This window comes from Meles meles, chromosome 3 (assembly GCF_922984935.1).
Source record: "Meles meles chromosome 3, mMelMel3.1 paternal haplotype, whole genome shotgun sequence".
Lineage (NCBI taxonomy): Eukaryota > Metazoa > Chordata > Mammalia > Carnivora > Mustelidae > Meles > Meles meles.
In genome coordinates this window covers 121,127,286-121,146,542 of record NC_060068.1, presented here as the reverse complement: position 1 = coordinate 121,146,542, position 19,257 = coordinate 121,127,286, and the positions used below count along the sequence as shown (strand labels likewise).

General features: G+C 47.4%; 1 long non-coding RNA gene across 1 annotated transcript in view; it reads left to right on the top strand.

Moving 5' to 3' along the window:
- Positions 1 to 18,754, top strand: part of LOC123939360 — a 119,163-nt gene extending 100,409 nt beyond the window's left edge. The window contains exon 3 of the long non-coding RNA XR_006817830.1: positions 18,680 to 18,754. This is a non-coding gene — a long non-coding RNA (uncharacterized LOC123939360). The remainder of the gene's footprint in view (positions 1 to 18,679) is intronic.
- The last annotated feature ends 503 nt before the right edge of the window (positions 18,755 to 19,257 follow it).

Below are 19,257 nucleotides of genomic sequence, written 5' to 3'. Positions count from 1 at the left end.
TAGGAGGGGATGACATGCTCAGGCGTTTTTTCCCCCCAAGAAAAATGAGAAAATTACTAAGAAAATCGCAAGTGTCTGCATATACAAATAGATGCTTTGCAATATTCCCGACCAACGATGATGTCCTTTGCCATTGTCAAGGATTTGGAACCACCGGCTCAACAAAATGGCAGAGGTCAGCAACAGAAATTCCAATGGAGGACCTTGAGAATTCTATGCCCTTTCTTAGCATTAAACAGACTTCAAAGATGCAAGATGGAGAGGAGCAATTGTACAGGGTGCCTGATGAAGGGAGCGTCCTCAGTGGGGGAGGGAAATAACCCAGTTTCACAGGCTGAAGAAACAAAAATTTATGGGCTCATACATCAAAGGTGTTCAGGATACTGTTAACTTAAGGCATAGCTGGATCCAGGTGTTCACACAAGGGCTTTAGGCATCTGTCTCTTTCCGTCTTTTAGCCCTGCCTTTCCTCAGTCTGTTTGGGGTGACTTCAGCATCTCTGAGCCCAGATCTTACCAGAAAGAGCTCCTCCTCCCAAGAGGTTCCTGCAGGAGTCCCCTGGTTGGCTCTTTTGGGTCTGGCTTGGGTCATACGTCCATCCCTGACCTACTCACTGTGGCCAGGGGAACATATGCTGCATAGTACGAGCCCATGCCTACAGCCAGAGAGCAGGGACCCTTCCGAAACCACAGGGCTGATGGGCGGTGGCTCCCCAGAGGGAGGATGGGGGCTAGTGCCAGAGGAAGGGAAAAGGGATGTGAGGCAGGCAAGCTCAGTCATTCATCACATGGGGCATGAGAGGCGGAAGCTGGGTCCATTCAGGAGTCTCATTTGTTTCCTTGGGGAGTCATCATTGCCAAGTGCTGTGGGGTTATTGATGGAGTGGCTGCTCTTCTCTCTTCTGTCCTGCAAGGATGGCAGTCTATTTTTTAAAAATAAAATATTTATCATCCTTTTTTTTCCAAGATTTATTGAGCTATAATCAACATATAACATGGGGTAGGTTTTAGGTGTAGAGTGTAATGATTTGATATACCAATATATTGTGAAATGATTACAACTATAAGGTTAGTTAGCACATTCCTCATCTCACATAGTTACCTTTGTGTGTGTGTGTGTTTAGGAACTTTAAAAATCTATTCTCTTAGCAACTTTCAAGTGTGTGATACGCCATTGTTAACTCTAGTCACCACACTATCCATCACGTCCCCAGGACTTCTTCATCTTATAATGGAATTTGCACCCTTTGCCCACCTCGCCCATTTCCCCTGCTCCCATCCCCCCACCCCCAGTAACCGCGGTCTCTTCTCTCTTTCTATGAGTTTAGTTTTTTTAGATTCCATGTGTAAGATGAGATCATATAGTACTTGTCTTTCTCTGTCTGACTTATTTCCCTTAGCACAGTGCCCTCCAGATTCATTCATGTTGTCTCAAATGGCAAGATTCCCTTCTTTTTTGTGGCTGAATAATATTCCATCTCTCTCTCTCTCACACACACACACAGACACACACACACACACTCACATACCACATTTTCTTTATTTGTTCATCTGTCAGTGGGCACTTAGGTTGTTTCCAGATTTTGGTTACTGTGAATAATGCTGCATTGAACACACGGGTGCAGATAGCTCTTCCAAATGTTGATTTCATTTCCTTTGCATGTATACCCAGAAGCAGGATTGCTGGATCATGTGATAATTCTATTTTAAAATTTTTGAGGAATCTTCATAACTTCATAACTATTTCCTATAGTGGCTGTACCAGTTTGTGTTCCCACGAATAGTGCACAGGGATTTTCTTTTCTCCACATCCTTGCCAACACTTGTTATTTCTTGTGTTTTTTTTTTTGTTTGTTTGTTTTTTTTTTTTTTATAACAGCCATAACAGCCATTCTAACAGGTGTCAGCTGATATCCCAGTGTGGTTTTGATTTGCATTTCTCAGGTGATCATTGATGTTGAGGACCTTTTCAATATACCAGTTGGCCATTTGAATCTCTTCTTTGGAAAAATGTCTATTCAGGTCCTTTGACCATTTTTTAAAAAAGATTTTATTATTTATTTACTTGAGAGAGAGGGAGAGTATGCACACGTGCACCAGGGGGAGGAGGAGAGGGAGATGCAGACTCCCCGCTGAGCAGGGAACCCAACACGGGACTCGATTCCGGGACTCCAGGATCGTGACCTGAGCCGAAGGCAGATACTTAACCAACTGAGCCACCAGGTGCCTGCCTTTGACCTTTTTTGAATTGGATTATTAGTAACTATTGGACTGTATGATTTCTTTACATATTTTGGGTATTAACTCCTTATCAGAGATGTGGTTTGCAGATATTTTATCCATTTCCATCTATAGCCTTTAAATTGTGTTGATTGCAGTCACCTCCTGGTTTGGGGCAATAAGGAACTTTGTGGTCAGGATGCCAGGAAGGTTGTTTTGGGGCGATGGCCATTCTGTTTGCGTTTTTCAGCATGTAGACAACTACAGACATTTGTTTTCCTGCTCACGAGTCTGGGGGTTGACTGGGTCTTGTTGGGATTGACAGCTTGGCTCTAGGCTGCTGGTTGAGTCCTAGTCTCTTTGGACTAGTGGCTGCTTGGGGCGTGCCTTTCTCATGGTGGGTCATGAAAGTGTAAAGGGGCAAACCAAACTGTGCAAATCCTGGGAGAGTTCCTCTTGTGTTACATCTACTGATATTAGCTTGGCCAAAGCAAAGCATGTAGGCAAGCCCAGTGTCCGTGCGGTGAGGTTGTGCTCTCCATGTCACCCTGCTCTGCAAGGTCACATGGCAGAGGGCGGGGAGAAGAACGGGAACAATTGTCGGATCTCCCATGTGTTCCATCTGATCTTCCGTGTGATGTGCTTCTGTGTGTACCAGATGGACCCTCGTTGATGGGTCAGTCGTCCTGCCCAGAATTAGCTTCATGGCCCACCCAGTCCTTTCTGTGTCCGATGGTGATGGTGATAAGGGGGTAGTTTTGCAAGAGTTTGAGTTTCCTCCTTGAGGTCAGAACCAGGGTTGAGATGGGTACCCAGAATCTTCTCAGGTATTGCTCCACTTAGGGTGTAATGGGATGATCTTCTCTCATATCTGTCTGGAGTCACCTGCTGGACAGCCGAGTGCAGGGCTGGGACAGCCTGACCGGCGGGCTGCAGAACATGGAGTCAAAGGTGAGCTGGGAGAGCCAAGTCGACAGCTAGGAAGCCAGTCTGGCTAATAGACCTGTCTGGAGGGGTAGACAGAACGAGATTGAATCAGGGCAATTGGACAGAGCTCAGGGGACAGGCCAAGGCAAGAGGGTGCTGGACAGATTGGGGGGTGGAGGCTCAATAAAGTTCCCAAGAAACAGGAATTCTTTGCCCAGAAGGGAAGGAAGTGTTAAGATTTGAGACGTGACCCATTTTTTTTTTAAACCCCAGGGAGGAAACAGTCACTGGGCAGTCAATCTCCCCTCTAGTTCCCGCCTCGGCAAATTTCTTTAAACTGCTTAAAAATATCGATATCCACAATCACCATAAGAAGCTCATATACCATAAGAACACTTGCAAAGAAATAAGAGTGTGGTAGTTATTTTTCTTTTTTAGTTCCTGGTGAAGGCTGATATTTTCCAAGATGAATGGTTACTACTGAAATTATCTTTCCAGAACTCTGAGTTTTTTTTCCTTATAATTAACTTCAGGATTGCTGAAGTGGGTTTGTTGCATTTGAGTAATGGAGGCACAGAGGAGCAGCTGCAGTTGCAGAAAAAAGGGCACCGTTACTGTAAATGGGTATTTCTCTGGTGACAGAGCTGCTCTGCGTAGTCCTGTTCCATATCGGGAGTCTGGGAGGCAGAGGGCAGAGGCAGAGCAGGTGGAGGGGGGGAGGGGAAGGCTCTTGGAGGGCAGAGAGCAAGTTTCTGCTGCAGAGAATGTGGGGCCTTCTGCACAGCTGGGTGTCCGCAGATGGCAAGGATCATGTTTCCGGATCTGGTGTGAGCAAAGGAGGAGCAGAAAGCCTCTACTTTTCTGTGCAGTTGGGGGCTGATATTGGTACCAGATGGGTGAGAACTCACTTATTATCATTGGTGATAATACCACAATCTACGAGGCACTTACGATCCTCCACAGAGTGGGTTCAGACTGTCCATGCTTTATCTCATGACAGTAACCTGATAAAATATGTACTATTATTATTCCCATTTCACAGATGAGAAAACCTGGGGTGACCATGGTGAAATAACCTATAGGGGTTATATATCCAGTAAGTGGTAGAGCAGGAATCCAAACCCAGGAGCCACTGAAGCTCACGGTGAATCAGCCAGTGTAAGCCCCCAGCATGGCATGACTGTGGAAGTCCCAGGTGAGGTTTGGTGAGTGTCTCTGGGTGCCCAGGGTACTGACAGGCACAGCTGCTCTCCACAGGCTTAGCTGGAGAGGGCAGCCAGACTGCAAGTGGCCCCAGGCCCCCTACCTGCGGAGGATCAAGGGAAGGGACTGGATTTTTCAACCAAAAAAGGAGAAGAACCATAGAGTAGACATGGTCGTTGTGTCTCTGACATTCACCATACTTCTCCCCCCCCCCCATTGTGTGACACCAGGAGTGGGGGAGGAGGAGGGGTTTGGTAGATTGACCCACAGCTTGGATGGACCCTGGTTGATCTATAGCTAAGCCAGTCATGGAAGTCCCACCCCCCTTGCCTCTGTGACTGTCTTAGAGATGGTGGATTTAAGACATTTCAGGCCAATGAAACACAAGGAGGGGTTTGGTAAGGGCTTCTAAGAAAGTAAGTCTGTGCTTTTTTGAGGGGGTTCAGGAAAGGGCCAGCTCTCTGTCTACCCCTTCCTTCAATAGTAAGCAAGAAAGCAGGTAGCTTAGCTGGCTGTTGGCAGCCCCCCTCTAACCACGAGGTCATCCAGCCCTGGGAGAGGGCAGAGCCACTAGATCAATCCCCTCCCCCACACAAGCCCATGCCGACTCAGGGCTGCCCGCAGGCAAGTCTATAAATCTCCTCATTGTTTTATCCTCATTGAGCTGTTTGTTTTCTTGAAGCTACTGCATTTTAACTGGCATATCCCGGGTTACGAAAGGAAGGTAAGTTCAATGTCTTTGTTTCCAGGAAAGCAGATGAGAACTATGGGGAGCTAGGTATCTGTCTCAGTGGAAGGAGCTGACTTGTAGTGAGTGCTCTAGCATTTGAAGCATCCAAGCTAAGACTGGGGAATCTTCAAGAGATTTCTCCCTCTTTCTTCCTTCCTTTCTTTCTTTCTCTCTATTATGTTCAGTTAGCCACTGTATAATACATCATCAGTTTTTGATGTAGTGTTCAGCGATTGATTAGTTACATATAACACCCAGTGCTCATCACAAAACCATAGTCTCTCATGGTTCTCATGGTTCATCTCCCTCTCTGATTTCTCCCCCTTCAGATTTCCCTCCCTTCCCCTATGGTCCTCCACGCTATTGCTTCTGTTCCACATGTGAGTGAAACCATACACTCATTGTCTTTCTCTGCTTGACTGACTTCACTTAGCATAATTCCTCCCAGTTCCATCCATGTTGATGCAAATGGTGGGTGTTCATCCTGTATACAATGCAATCAATATTGTCCAAGAGATTTCTAAGAGGGAGGAGACACATGGCTACTGGTATGCTCACCACCATCAGGATGGGGACTCCTGTGCCACTTAAGAGTGGGAGCGGAACACTGAGGCAGGGAGCTGCAGGACACTGCTGCAGGACAGTGTCTCAAGGACAACTGAGGGCACCCATGTAGTTTTTCCTGCATCATCTTCAAAGACACCAGAATTTTAAAAGTCGTTTCCCCCAAAGCTCCCATATATTAAGAAGTTGAGTCAAAGTGGTGCTCACGTGATTGTATATTATAGCTAACATATCGGCTGTAGGTCAAGTTGGTGGTGCAGTTGCATTGTATTTTTTTTAGTTTTTGGTATGCTTTAGAGTAAAATGGGACTTTTCGTATAATTAATGCAGCGGATACAGCAATGTCCATCATATCGGGCATGCTGTGTAAATTCTTAGCATGGCAGATTGTTGTAAAGGTTTATGGTTGTGATATATTTGCTTTCCTAACATATTGAGTCATACTTATGATTTAATCATTGTGAGGTCCAGAGGTCGGAATGCTTAATAACCTTGCCACAGCAATATTGTTTTTGCGGGGTAGAGGGAAGCCAATCTGTTTTAGTCATTGTGCTAATTTATAAACACATTGCCTGTTCTAGGTTCCTTTCATAATCCCTTCTGGAACTGTCATCTGTGAATTTATTTGAACATTTAAAAAGCATCAACTATTTCCAGGGTGTACCACCCACTTCCTGCAAGAAGCCATGCTTTCTTTTATTTATCCTAAACTTATATCTCCTGAGATGCCAGTATCTTCAGCGTTCCCCAATTCGGATTACTCTCCAGGGGCATGACAAGCACAGGATGACAAGCAGCAGTGGCCTCTCTCATTCTCACCGAATGCCACCTTAACTTAGTTTTGAATAAGTGGCTCATTTACTCTCCTCCACTGGGTCTCAAAGCAAATTAACAGTATCAGGAGATTTTGCTAAATGAAGATGGAATTAAGCAGAGACCACAGAATATATTGGTGCTACTTTGGCAGCCTTTCATGTGATGAAATGAGGGAGAACTTGGCTCTTGGCTGCCTTGCCTGGCACGTGACTTTATGCAGGAGGATGGCTGAAAGGAGGGCTGTATTGCAAGCAATGTGTTCTGGGTTGTTACTAAGTCCAGAAGGACTCAGGTTAGATAGTGGGGGTCCTTATTTGAATTCATAGAAGCAGCTTATTTTGTGATCTAAAATATGGGCACAGGACAAGAAGAATCAGGCATGTTCTCAAATGTCTGGGATAATAGGCTTCATTTTCTTAAATTATCTCTGCTTCCTGTAGAATTAGTTTTTTGAGCTCAAAGTCCCCTGGGTCACTTGCTAGCTGCCTCAAAGCAGGCGTGTTGCACCCCTTTCTTATCCCAGAGCTGCAGATGGATGTCTGAGGTCTTTTCTTCTTGCCTAGTGCCAGAGGGAGACCACACAAACTGCTTAAGCTTTGCCCAAGGAGCTGGGTCCAGTGTGTGGTCCATCAGCCCCAGTGCTCTGTGTGGCCAGCTCCACACTGAAGCTCCCATTCCTGTTATACAGCTAGGAAATGAGACTGTTTGCAACTTGAAAGCCCATCCTTGGCGAGGGCACTTGCTAGCACAGATCTTAGAGGAATTAAGGACTTCAGCTTTTGCTCTCCAGCCCAGAGGTGCTACTCTGTGTGTATTTTGGTGCACGCTTGTCTTTCTCTCTGAATTTTTGATAGCAATTGCTGGTCCTTATCGAAGGCTGACTTTGACCATGCATTCACTTTCTCTAAAGCTCCCAACCACCTTACAGGGTCTGTGTCATTCCTCCACTGGATGGTTGAAGGAAAACTCATGCTCCAGGGAAGGAAGTACCTAGCCTGCCATTACACTGCTTCAGGGTGGCAGAAGTGGGATTTCCAATGCTGGAATGCCACTGTCTACCGATTTGCTTATACAAGATTGGAGGAGCACTTTAAAAAAGATGAGAAGAAGTAGGAATGTGTTTATTCTAAGTTCCTTGCCTATAACAGTTGGCTGGGCTTTTCATTTCTCCAGGTTTTGATGCATTTGTAAAGGCAAGACCCATACTTCGTTCTCTGTCCCATAAGCACTCCCTCCCTTGGCAGAGCAGGGAGCAGCGAGCTCTTAGGGCCCCGGGAGGTGGTGCGTTACTCAGAGGATTATTGACCCTCATTTAGTGAAGGGCCTTGGGGCTTAGACTGAGGAGGCTAAGGCTCTCTACATGGTCTCAGGAAGGGATGAATTTAGTTGTGTTGCTTCTTTGAGTGTGAGGATAAACCTCGATGGGCTTCCTTTTCCTGCCTCCCTCTCCCCCTCTCGCTACTCTTGTGTATATTTTCCTGTCTTACTTGATCAGCATTTTCCCCATGATTTTCGGGATCATTTTTATTTCTTCTCTTGTAAATGATCAGTTTGTGTTTTCTAGCACCAATTCTAAGCCTACATCAGTAACACAGAGAGGTCTCTCTGTTTGAAATGCTGTATTCGCTTTCTGTCACTGGCCTCCTTTTTGGCCAGAATAATAGGCATTCTGGAAAACATGCATCTCCTAAGACCTTCTTCCTGCCTCGCCTGCTGGCATCACTAGGTTTTCTCTCCTCACATCTTTTTCATTAGTGACAAGTTCTCTTTCCCTTGGCTCATGATGGTGCACCAAGGAATCCTCTTGCCACTTAATAAGATTCTACCTGTGTTGGAAAACCCTTATCAGATGCTGTTGCCGCCATGTGGTTCTCCCTGAGTTATCCTCAGCTGGGCATATCCTCGTCCTTCTTCATACCCTCAGTGCTGATATTCTATCTCTAATCATTTTTTCTTTAAAACATGCTGTTTCTCCATATTTACCTAGTTGCAAAATTAGCACATATCCATTACAGAAAATGGAAAATTCCTGAAAGGCACAAAGAAGAAAGTAAAAATTAGCGAGATAATGATAAGCTCTAGCATTGAGGGGTGTCATATGTATGCATCTTCAAAGCTCCTCACGTGTCTTCGTCTAGCTCATTTTCACAGCTGCTCCTGGAAGGTGCTATTACCAGAATCCTGATTTTACACACGAGGAAATGATGTGCAAGGCGGTCATAACCTGTGTCTCAGATGTCATCGGGTCCCTTGTGTGACATTGGAGATCTTACTGAACTCTGCTGAGCGGGTTCCATGGCTGGGAGAGTTGGGGAGTCCTGGGTAGAGCCCCTGGGCTTCTCCCAGTTCCTGTTCTGGACTCCATGCTGCCTGGGGTTCTGCTTGGAAGTCCAGCTGGAGAAAGCAACTTTCAGAGGCCACCTCTGTGTGTTACTTTCTTCCTGCTTCTCCCTGTGTGACTTCTCCTCGGGTCAGACGGAGGCTGCCACATATAAAGAGAAGCTGGTTTTAATTGTGGGAATAAAAAGCACAAGAAGTAATAACCACAGCAAACATTTATGGAGCACTTACCATGTGCCAAACCCTGTTCTGAGAGCCGTGTGTGTGTGTGTGTGTGTGTGTGTGTGTGTGTGAACTCCTTTCCTCCTCACACAACAGCTGTGTTCTGGATGAAGGGACTTCAGCACAGAGAGATTAAGAAACTTGACCGAGTTACACAGCTAGAATGCGGTGCATTTCAAACTCAGGTGGGTTCATTACTTCTGTAACCTTACAATTAGAAGAGTCTCACGGGCCTCTCCCCACCCCAGACCACAGGGGTGTCTCTGGGCTGGAGGGAGGACTGGCAAAGAGTGGGTGTGGGGCATAGTATAAGATGGGGGACTTGACTGAGGTCCAGGCAGAGAGGGGAAGGTTAGCAATGCGAGACTGTCAGAGACAGCCTGGGAGCTGACCAGATGCCCAAATGGGAGTCCCGAATGCCCTTTGTCTAGTCACTCCAACCTGTGGCCTCCGGGACACCTGTGGATCACCCCTTAGAACAACACTCACCTGAGCCCAGAGACTTCACCAAGTCCCATCCAAACAGCCCTGTGTGGACACCCCCGTTCTTTCAAGGTCCATCACACCTGTAGCCCCTGGAGATAGAGGGTAGGGGGTCTTGACACCCAGAGGGATGGTAGCTGTGCTCTTGAACTTGGGTAAGAACAGCAGTGAAACCCATTAACTCTTCTCATCTTCAGAGGACCAACTGAACACCTTTCAGGTCACGGGAAATCAGAAATGGACAGTCCTGTGGATGAAGGCTGGGAAGACTTCTCAGAGACAGAAGAGCATAGCCTGGTTCTAGAATGACAGAGATAAATTCACGTGGAGGAGGAGTGAGGAAGGAGCACACACCAGGCCAAGGAGAAGGGCTGAGAGAGGGGAGAAGCTCGGCATCCAGGGATACAGACTAATAGGACCTTCCAGAAGCCAGGCTGGGGTGGATGGTAGGTCATGTACCACCTGAGATGGGGGTACACATTGAGGTCAGGGAGAAGTGTGGATGTGAGACTCAGACAGACCTGGGTTTGAATCCTAGCTCTGCTACGTATTAGTTAGCTGATTTCTGACAAGTCACATGTCCTACCCTCATCCTACCCTCAGTTTCTTCATTTGTAAAATGGAAGCTGTAACAGCTACCTGAGGAAGCCCCAAGCAGGACTTGGTGAGGTTGTGAACAGACAATGCTTAGCCCAGTGCCTGGCACATACGTAGGACTTGCATAACCAATGGTATCCATTACTCTTGCTCTGCTGGGAAAGCTCCTCGAACTGCTGCTTTGGTTTATATGTCTTCATGCAGCGGTCCCCAAGAAGACACCTTCTAGCCTCCACATATGAAAGAAAGGGGGGGAAATCTTAGTGGCCGTGGATGTTCAGCTAGAGGAAAATTATACAGTGGGCATAAAGAAAATGTGGGGATGCCATTCCTCCATCTTAATTTGCTTTTGGTTTGCTTTTTATGGGAAACTGTATTCATTTGCGTAGTTTTCCTGGCAAACACTGGAAACATATGTCTAGTTCCTTCATGCACAACAGGGACCACTTCTGGCTTCCGTCCTTGAACAGACCAGGCTTCAGGAGAGCTGTTTGTCTTGTGGTAGGGTGGGATTTGACCTAACCCACCTCACCGCCCTCTACTCGGCCCATTTCTGGGAAATAGAAGGCGATGGACCCATGTTGCTGCTTCTCGGCCCTCAGTGCTTCACAGTGACCGCTGTCCCACCCAGACCCTCCCCAGGAGCTGGCCACCCTGGCAATGAGACAGCGGCAGAGAACCTCTCAGATTCAGGTGAAATGTGCCAGGTAAAATGACTACTGGCCAGATTGCATTAACTAATGAGTTTTTACATCAGAATCATAAATATTCAGTTGAGTCCAGTACTCTGTTAGTGACAGCACCAAGCCAAGATAGAATTCAATGGGAAATTAGAGGTCATTGGCTCACGACTCTCCTTGTCTCTCTCTCAGCAGAGGCATCCACATGAGGATCCTCTGTCTTCTAGAAAATGTCTGTGTCTCTGTGTTCTTCAAAGTAAACCAACAAAGTTCTGCGTGTACTTGCTTCCGCAGGTAGCATTGAAGGCCTTAATAAGATAAAGCCAACTTTTGGTTTTCCTGCCCCTTTCCTGGCCCCATCCACCATTTTTTGGCTGTGTTCACATCTGGTCCGTGTCTCCCAGGGTGTGTAGCCAGTGCCAGGCATGTAGTTGGCATCCAACAGGACAAAGGTCATTTCCAATATCTCGTTTATCTTTACTCCACTTCTTCTTGCTCTGTAGCTCCTTCCCTGGTCCTCCTGTCGGAGGCATCAGTGTTAAAGATCGTCTAACCCGATACCTGAACCTCACTCACCACAAATAACTCCCAGTTATTTGTAATATATAAGTACTGGTAGCCATGAAATAGATTATGTTATTTTTTTGCAGTTTTGGAAAGAGTGAATTCCTTTTAAAAAAAAACTTTGATTCCAGTCTAGCTGACATACAGTGTTACGTTAGTTCCAGGTGTTGAATATAGTGATTCAACAATTCTGTACATGGCTCAGTGCTCAATATAAATGTGCTTTAAATCCCCTTCAACTGTTTCACCCATCCCCCCACCTCCCCTCAAACAGATTCTTAAAATGAACTTCAAAAAAATATATGCATCTCATTTTAAAGGAAAACTTCAAGGCCTCGATGAGCTAGTTACGTTTTTATAAGCTGAAAAAGAAATCTGAATCTGTTGGAATGAAATAAAATTAGGGAGTGTTCCTTTGCATTCCACCTGTGGAATCTGTCTCACAGTCAGCTGATACGGTTGTGAATGAATCTCTTCATGGTGCGGGTGAGGAAACTGAGGCCCAGTGGTATGAAGTCCCTTGCTCAAGGCCACACAGCTAGCCAGTGGCTGAGCTTGGACTTGAACCAGATCGTCTGAGTTATTTATGCGTCTTGGCAGCCATCTATCCCTCTGATTCATGTGGTCCCACGGAAATGTTTGGAGTGCAAGCACAGCTCCAGGTGTTGTGGCAGATGCAAAGAGCACAAAGGAGGGCCTGTTCTGGTAGACTCAGGAATCGGTGGGGGAGACAGTGTTCCAGCAGGCCATCTCAGTGCTGAGTTACGTGACAAGGGCTGTGATAGAGACAGGCCAAAAGGATCACGGGAGAGAGCAGCTCAGGGTTTGGGATTGGGCATCTGGATTCTTGTGCTGCTCTTATCCAGGGCTGTGGCAATGCCACTCTCTCTGCAACAAGTAACACTCAGGCACCCGTTTCCTGCCCCACAGTCCTGTCATGTGGCAGAGTGTGTAGACTAAGGGAGAGTACCACCTCTGGTGTCCCTCTGACCTGAGTTCAAATTACGTGTACACATGGCTAGCTTGTGACATAGCCACCTCGCAGCTGCGGGCTTCCATGTGTAAGAGCTTTATGTGGCCTGCCTATATTTTATAGATGTGGAAAGGAAATTAAGTCATGCATGCACTGAACATTGCCTGGCCTATCATAGATATCCAAGAAATGAGAGTTCTTATGTGTTCTAGACAGATAGTTGCTACACATGCCTGCCATATCCCTTCCTCACACCGAATCATGAGCACCTTTTTCCTCTTCCCACCAGTCTATCTGATAGTGCAGAGCCCTGGGGCGAAGGTCTTTCACACAGCCTCTCATGTGATCTAGGGCCCTCCAGTCAGAGTTCTGGGCATGTCCTTTATCAAAGCACTCATCTCTCTTGCACATGCAGGTGACAGGTTGGCCCTTAAACACAACTTGGGAAGTGACTTCCCATGAACAAAAGTCGGCATAAAAACATGGTGGCCTCGTGGTCTTTGGGCCCAGCAACAGGAAGTTGGGTTGAGTCTGTCTGACTTCATTTCTGGAGGCAGACGTAGCTCCAACATTACCCAAATTGGGCAGTGAGGGAATTCTCATGTTCCCAACACTTTCAACAATGTCCCATTATGCTTAGTGAGTCACAGTTGGGCCCTTGTCCATGGAACAGCATGTGTCTCTCTGTAGTGAGTACAGTGCCTTGCTGTATGTTTGAACTCATTTCATAGGCTTGTCTCCACCGCGGATGTTACTTGCCTTCTCTTCTGACGGTTGCTGGAAGCTTGTTGTATCAGAGAAAGCCAGAAAAGAAAAGTGCTGGGATTCTTTCCACTGGGCAACTGTGGGGGTAGTGCCCGGGAAGGAAAGTTGGGTTGAAGATGAATTAAAAGTGAAGTCTTGGGTATCTGCAGCAAGGCACTTACCTTAGTTGGCAGGTCAAAGAGAACTCTCAGGTCACCTGTGATTGTTGTGGTTAATGCTGAGGGCTTGCTTTCCCTTGACAGGCAGAGGAAGGGACAGCAGGCTATTGAAACAGTTCCCTGGACATGCCAGGGTCAAGGAGGCACTGTAGACTGTGTGCAGAGACAGCTGATTTGCTTCTTGTGTTATGACGGTGAACTTGGACAATTGCATAGACAACGGAGAATCTGGGGAACACAGACTTGATTTCTAGCATTCCAAAGGGAGGGAAGAACTGCTGGCATCCACTGAGTTCTGAGGACACCGTGGCCGGTTGTTTTTTCCCACTGCCGGGCCCATGTGCCTTGGCTGTGCCGAACATCGGCCCCTTAGCAGGGCTGTGTGAAGCTGGTGGCCCATGGCCAGCCCTGCTTGCACCCTCTCAGAACTCTGCGCTGTTGCAGATACTGATTGCCTACATCCCCTTGGTTCCCTGGTGAACTCCTTGTCAAATGGCAGCAGCCAGTGGAGATGGCAGTTTCTCTAGCATGCCTCTGGACCTCCCGTCCTTTGCGTAGCTGCCTCCAGTCCCCTTGTGGGTTCGCAGCCTGTCCTGCAGTACTAAGACGGAGACTTAAAGCTCCTTGACAAGGTCTTTGCTGATTGCTCTGTCTTCTCAACTAGACAGTGTGCTTTCTGAGAGCAGGGAGCTTTGCTGTCTCTCTTACTCTCTTATTAGCACACAGGATACTTCCTAGCAGGCAGAAGGTGCTCAGTAGAAGCTCAAGTGCCACAGGAAGACAGGAGTGAATGAGTAACTTCTGCAGGAAATGCTCTGTGTCTGGTGAGGCATTGTCAGTTTCCAGGAGACCCGAAACTCCTGCAATTAGCCATTCTGGTGTGTTACGCTATTGTCACTAGAAGGTGCCCTTTATTTACTTTATTTTATTTTTTATTTTTTTTAAAAAAGATCTTATTTCTTTATTTGACAGAGAGAAAAGGAGTGAGAGAGGGAACACAAGCAAGGGAATGGGAGAGGGAGAGGCAGGCTTCCCGCTGAGCAGGGAACCCGATGTGGGGCTCGATCCCAGGACCCCGGGATCATGACCTGAGCTGAAGGCAGATGCTTAATGACAGAGCCCTCCAGGTGCCCCTAGAAGGTGCCCTTTAGAAGTTCCGTTTGTGAGCTGTTGTTATTCCTCAGTACTTAGCATGAGTGAGTTTGCAGGGTTACAAGGTACCTGAGGAAATAGACTGGGCTCCGTAGTGATTTTGGGGTGGAAAGAGGGCACTATAAGTGTGAGAGGCAAGGGGTGAATAAGATCTGGAATGAGGCTGTGGGGTACTATCCAAGCGGGTCCCTGAACTGAGGGGCTCCTTCTGGGCATGACACCTAGGGCAGTGTCCTTGATAGGGAAGAGCAGTGGGGAGGAGAAGGCAAGAGGTCAAATGTTCCTATTAGCCTGAGGCAAAGCCTGGGGCAACATTATACCTGGAGATGGGGGCAGGGGAGGTGTCCCAGATGAGTTCCTGGTCCTTGTTTCTGGTTTCTTAGACAAGGTAATTGCCGAACCCACTTCCATTCATTTGTTCATTCATTCATTGACCTAAACCACACTGAGCTCTTGTAATGTATCAGAAACTGTTCTAGTTGTTAGGGTATGGTCAAAAGCAAAATAGACAAGTCTCCTGCTCTCACGGAGCTTATGGTCTAGCTGGGGAGAAACAGATACTAAACTCTTGTGATACCAGATAACCAATATGTGTCCTGAAGAGAAATGGAGCAGGGAAGGCCAGTGGGAAGCCATGAGGTGCTGCTTTAGAGAGGGCAGTCAGCAGGGCTGTGTTGAGGAGGGAGTACCAGGATAGAGAGTAAAGGAAGGGACTCTGCTATGTGGTCTGGTCACTGGTGGGAGACAAAGAGACTGAATGCCAAGTCCAGCTCCCTTGCTTTTTTTTTTTTTTAAGATTTTATTTATTTATTTGACAGAGATCACAAGTAGGCAGAGAGGCAGGCAGAGAGAGAGAGAGAGAGAGAGAGAGGAGGAAGCAGGCTGCCCACTGAGCAGGGAGCCCGATGTGGGGCTTGATCCCAGGACCCTAGGATCATGACCTGAGCCGAAGGCAGAAGCTTTAACCCACTGAGCCACACAGGCGCCCCAGCCATCTCCCTTGCTTTTGACACGCATTTAGGATTGGGAGAAATATGTTCCCTTTGGAAGTAATTCTTTTATTTGAGCTGAACGGGGGTCTTTGAAAGGCGGGTGTGCTGGGCGTCCTTGGCTTTGAGTTGGCACGACACTTTCCACTGAGCCTCAGGTAGCTCCTTTGTGAAGTGGAGACGGCTTAGATCCCCTTTCCAGGCTCTCTTGCAGGTTCAGTGAGCTGACTGGATGACTGTGAGGGACCGTGCCCAGGAGTATGATCTATATGTCTCCCACGTGTCAGCCTTCCGGGTGCGGAAGCCCCACAGCAGTTGGTGGCCTGCTGATCCTGGGGAACTGTTGGACACCCTCCTTCATGCCCTCAAGCCTGATCCCCTGACCTGTGCCCCAGGACTCCCATTAGGGTTAGGTTCCGACAGTGTAGAGGTGAAACTGAACAGCCTCGTGACTGGGGGCACATTATGGTCCCTATGCTGTTTCCATATCTGTAAAACAGGATCGGAGAGTACTGTTTCATGGGGTGTGAGAGAAGGGAACGGATGGTGCCAAAGGGCCTGCAGCCATGCCTACTACATCGCCCTAAGTGTCTGACTTTCTGCCCATTACTTCTGTGCCTCCCCAGGGCCACTGGGACTTCCTGTGGCGAAGAGGCCTGTTCCATTCATCATTGGCTCCCAGTGGCTCCGTGAGGCTCAGCAGAGGGTAGGCCTTCAGTAAATGTCAGATGGGTGTGTGGCTGGACGGATTGGTGGATAAGTGGGGGCAGGGGGACTCCTTTGTATTTCTCCTAAACTTTATGATCAAGGCGGTGAAAGCGGTGAAAGAAAATGCGGAGGGCGCGGACGGTAGAGTTTGGAGAAGGGGCAGAGCACAATGTAAGCTTTCCTGCAGGCGTGCCTGAGGACGGAGGGGAGAAGGCACCTGACCGCCCTCAGCTGGTCCCACAGCTGACTGGGTGTGGGCTCTGTGCCCAGCGTGGAGCAGCATTATCTGTCTCTTCTCCTCACAGCCACCCTAGGGGGCGGCAGTGGTACAGCTTCCCTCTTCCAGGCGAGGAAGCTGAGGCTTGGAGAGGTGAACTTTCTTTCTTTCTTTTATTTTTTTTTAAATTTTATTTTATTTTTTCAGTGCTCCAAGATTCATTGTTTATGCACCACACCCAGTGCTCCATGCAATACGTGCCCTCCTTAATACCCACCACCAGGCTCACCCAACTTCCCACCCCTCTCCCCTCCAAAACCCTCAGTTTGTTTCTCAGACTTTCTTAAGGCCACACCCAGGACTGTTGATTCCAGAACCTTCGTCCTTAGCCCTGATGCTCCACTGGTGGGTCTGTTCCTCAGCCACATTATGAACAGTTCTGCTCCATACTGCGGACCTAAAGGGACTTACTCTTTGGAAGTCCCTCTTTAATCTGAAGTGAATGGGGACCTCTGGCAGGCGAGAGAGCCAGCTCTGAGTGCTAGGTATTCTCAAGTGGGGGTTGTTTACCCCACAGTCTTCTAAGTAAAATTCTATGATCTCTCCAGAGCAGTTTGGCTGAGTTCATTCTGTTCACCGGTAATGATAAAGCTTGTGTCTGGTGATGTACACCCTCAATTCAGAAATTTCATCAGAGAAATGTGAAATCGAGAAAAAGGAGGTGAGATCTTAGAATGGAGGGAACACAGTGTTTATGGAGTCTTTACGATACACTGGCACCTTGTATATTTTCTCAATAGTCTTTTTTTTTTTTTAAAGATTTTATTTATTTATTTGACAGAGAGAAATCACAAGAGAGGCAGGCAGAGAGAGAGGAAGGGAAGCAGGCTCTCCGCTGAGCAGAGATCCCGATGTGGGACTCGATCCCAGGACCCTGAGATCATGACCTGAGCTGAAGGCAGCGGCTTAACCCACTGAGCCACCCAGGCGCCCTCTCAATAGTCTTTTAAAAAAATATTGATACGTGCTTTATTTATCTTGTATTTTCTCAATAGTCTTTACTCATAAGGGCTCCTCCTGAGATCGGAACTGGGTCTCTTAGGCTTTCAAACCCTGCCCCTAAGACTGGGAATGAGTAGTTGGTTGTGATGAAGAGAGGGTTCCCTGAGGTTCAATACCCTCTGGGCACACAGTGTCCTGTTAGAAGTCAGAGTGTGTGTAAGTTCGTAATTGCTATGTTTTCCAGTCACTTGACAGCTCTGTCATTTGCTGAAGCTCAGAGAATGCTGGGTTTTCTACCCACCTCTCCCTCTCAGGGGAAATTTCACTGCTCAAAAGAAATCCCAGTGTCTCGACCCAAAAGAACTGAAAGCAAGGACTCCAAGAGATATTTGTAAACCCATGTTCATAGTAACGTTTGTCACAAGAGCCAAAAGGTGGAAGCAACACGAGTGTCCATCGACGGACGAGTGGATAAGGAGAATGTGGTACATACATCCAGCAGACGACTGTTCATCCTCAACAAGAAGGGACATTCTGACACATGCTACTGCGTGGTTGGATCTGGAGGACATGGTGCTGGGTGATGTAAGACAGACACAGAAGGACAAATCCTGTCTGATCCTACTCACATGAAGTCCTTAGAGCAGTCACATTCACAGAGACGGGAAGAAGGGTGATGGTTGCCAGGGCCCGATGGGGAGGAAATAGGGAGCTGTTGGTTAATGGGTATAGAGTTTCATTTTCGTCATGATGAGAAGAGTTATGGTGATAGATGTTGGTGAGGCTGGCACAACAGTGTGCTTCATGCCACTGAACTGTACCCTTAAATATTGTTACCACGGCAAATTTTGTGTTGTGTGTATTTTACCGCAATAATAACAACAAGAGCAATCCCAGGTGCGTGGGGGCAGTTTAATATTCTCTGATGGGAAGGATTTGGATTTCACTTCAAGAAACTTAACTCTTTCTGATCCTTACCGGTTAATGGGTAGGAAGTGGGGTAAGGTGGAATTCTGTTGGATTTCTCCAAGTAAAGCAGGTACTTGAGTAACTCCTAAATTCCTGGACAGGGTTCTCATGGGTGGAGAATCTCCTACCTTCCTTCCTCCCTTCCTCCCTCCCTCCTTTCCTTTCCTCCCTCCCTCCCTCCCTCCATCCCTCCCTCCTTCCCTTTCTTCCTTCCTTCCTGACGTGTTTATTAAATGCCTACCATGCACCAGCCACTCTGTCAGACACTGGACATAACATGTGATCTGTGCCCAAATATGCTCACATTTTCTTCCATTTTTACTGTGTTTTTGTCAGTGTATATGCTGTTTTGCTTAATATTGATTCATGCTCCATTTATTTTCTATGCTTTTTCCCCCCAGAGCAGAACTGAGCAGTCGCTTCTACTTTGACTTCTGATACTTCACGAAGGCTGAGCTGAAGGCTGCGCCACCAGAAGCTTGGTGAGTGTGGGTGACTGGCCTTGGCTGGGAAGCTGCCGAGAAGTTCAAGTGGGAAGGGCCCCAGAGAGTCAAGTGAGTGCTTTCAGTTTTCAGAGTCTGGCATCATGGGAATTTGCCCGGCGTGCTGGATGGAGAGAGGCTGACTTGGATTCTGCGGGCTTGGAAAGACAGTCAAAAGACTCTTCCTTTCCCTGAAATAGCCATGCATTTGTTTAAAGACTTGAAACGGTTCTGATGCTGGAATTTCCCTCTGTGTTTATTTTCACATCTGGGTGATGGTCTTCTGCCACTGAAGGACTTTTAATGAATCACTTCAGAGATGGCTTTTAATGTTTCCCAGATGAGAGGGGGCTGGCGCCTGTCTCTTTTCTGAGGCCTTACAGGGCAGGACTGACTTGGCTGCCTGGAGCTGTCCCTTGGGTAGGCAGACAGACATTTTTCGTTTTTCTGGGAAACCTGTTCCTGCAGAGCTCCGCATCACAGGGCTCTCTTTCCAC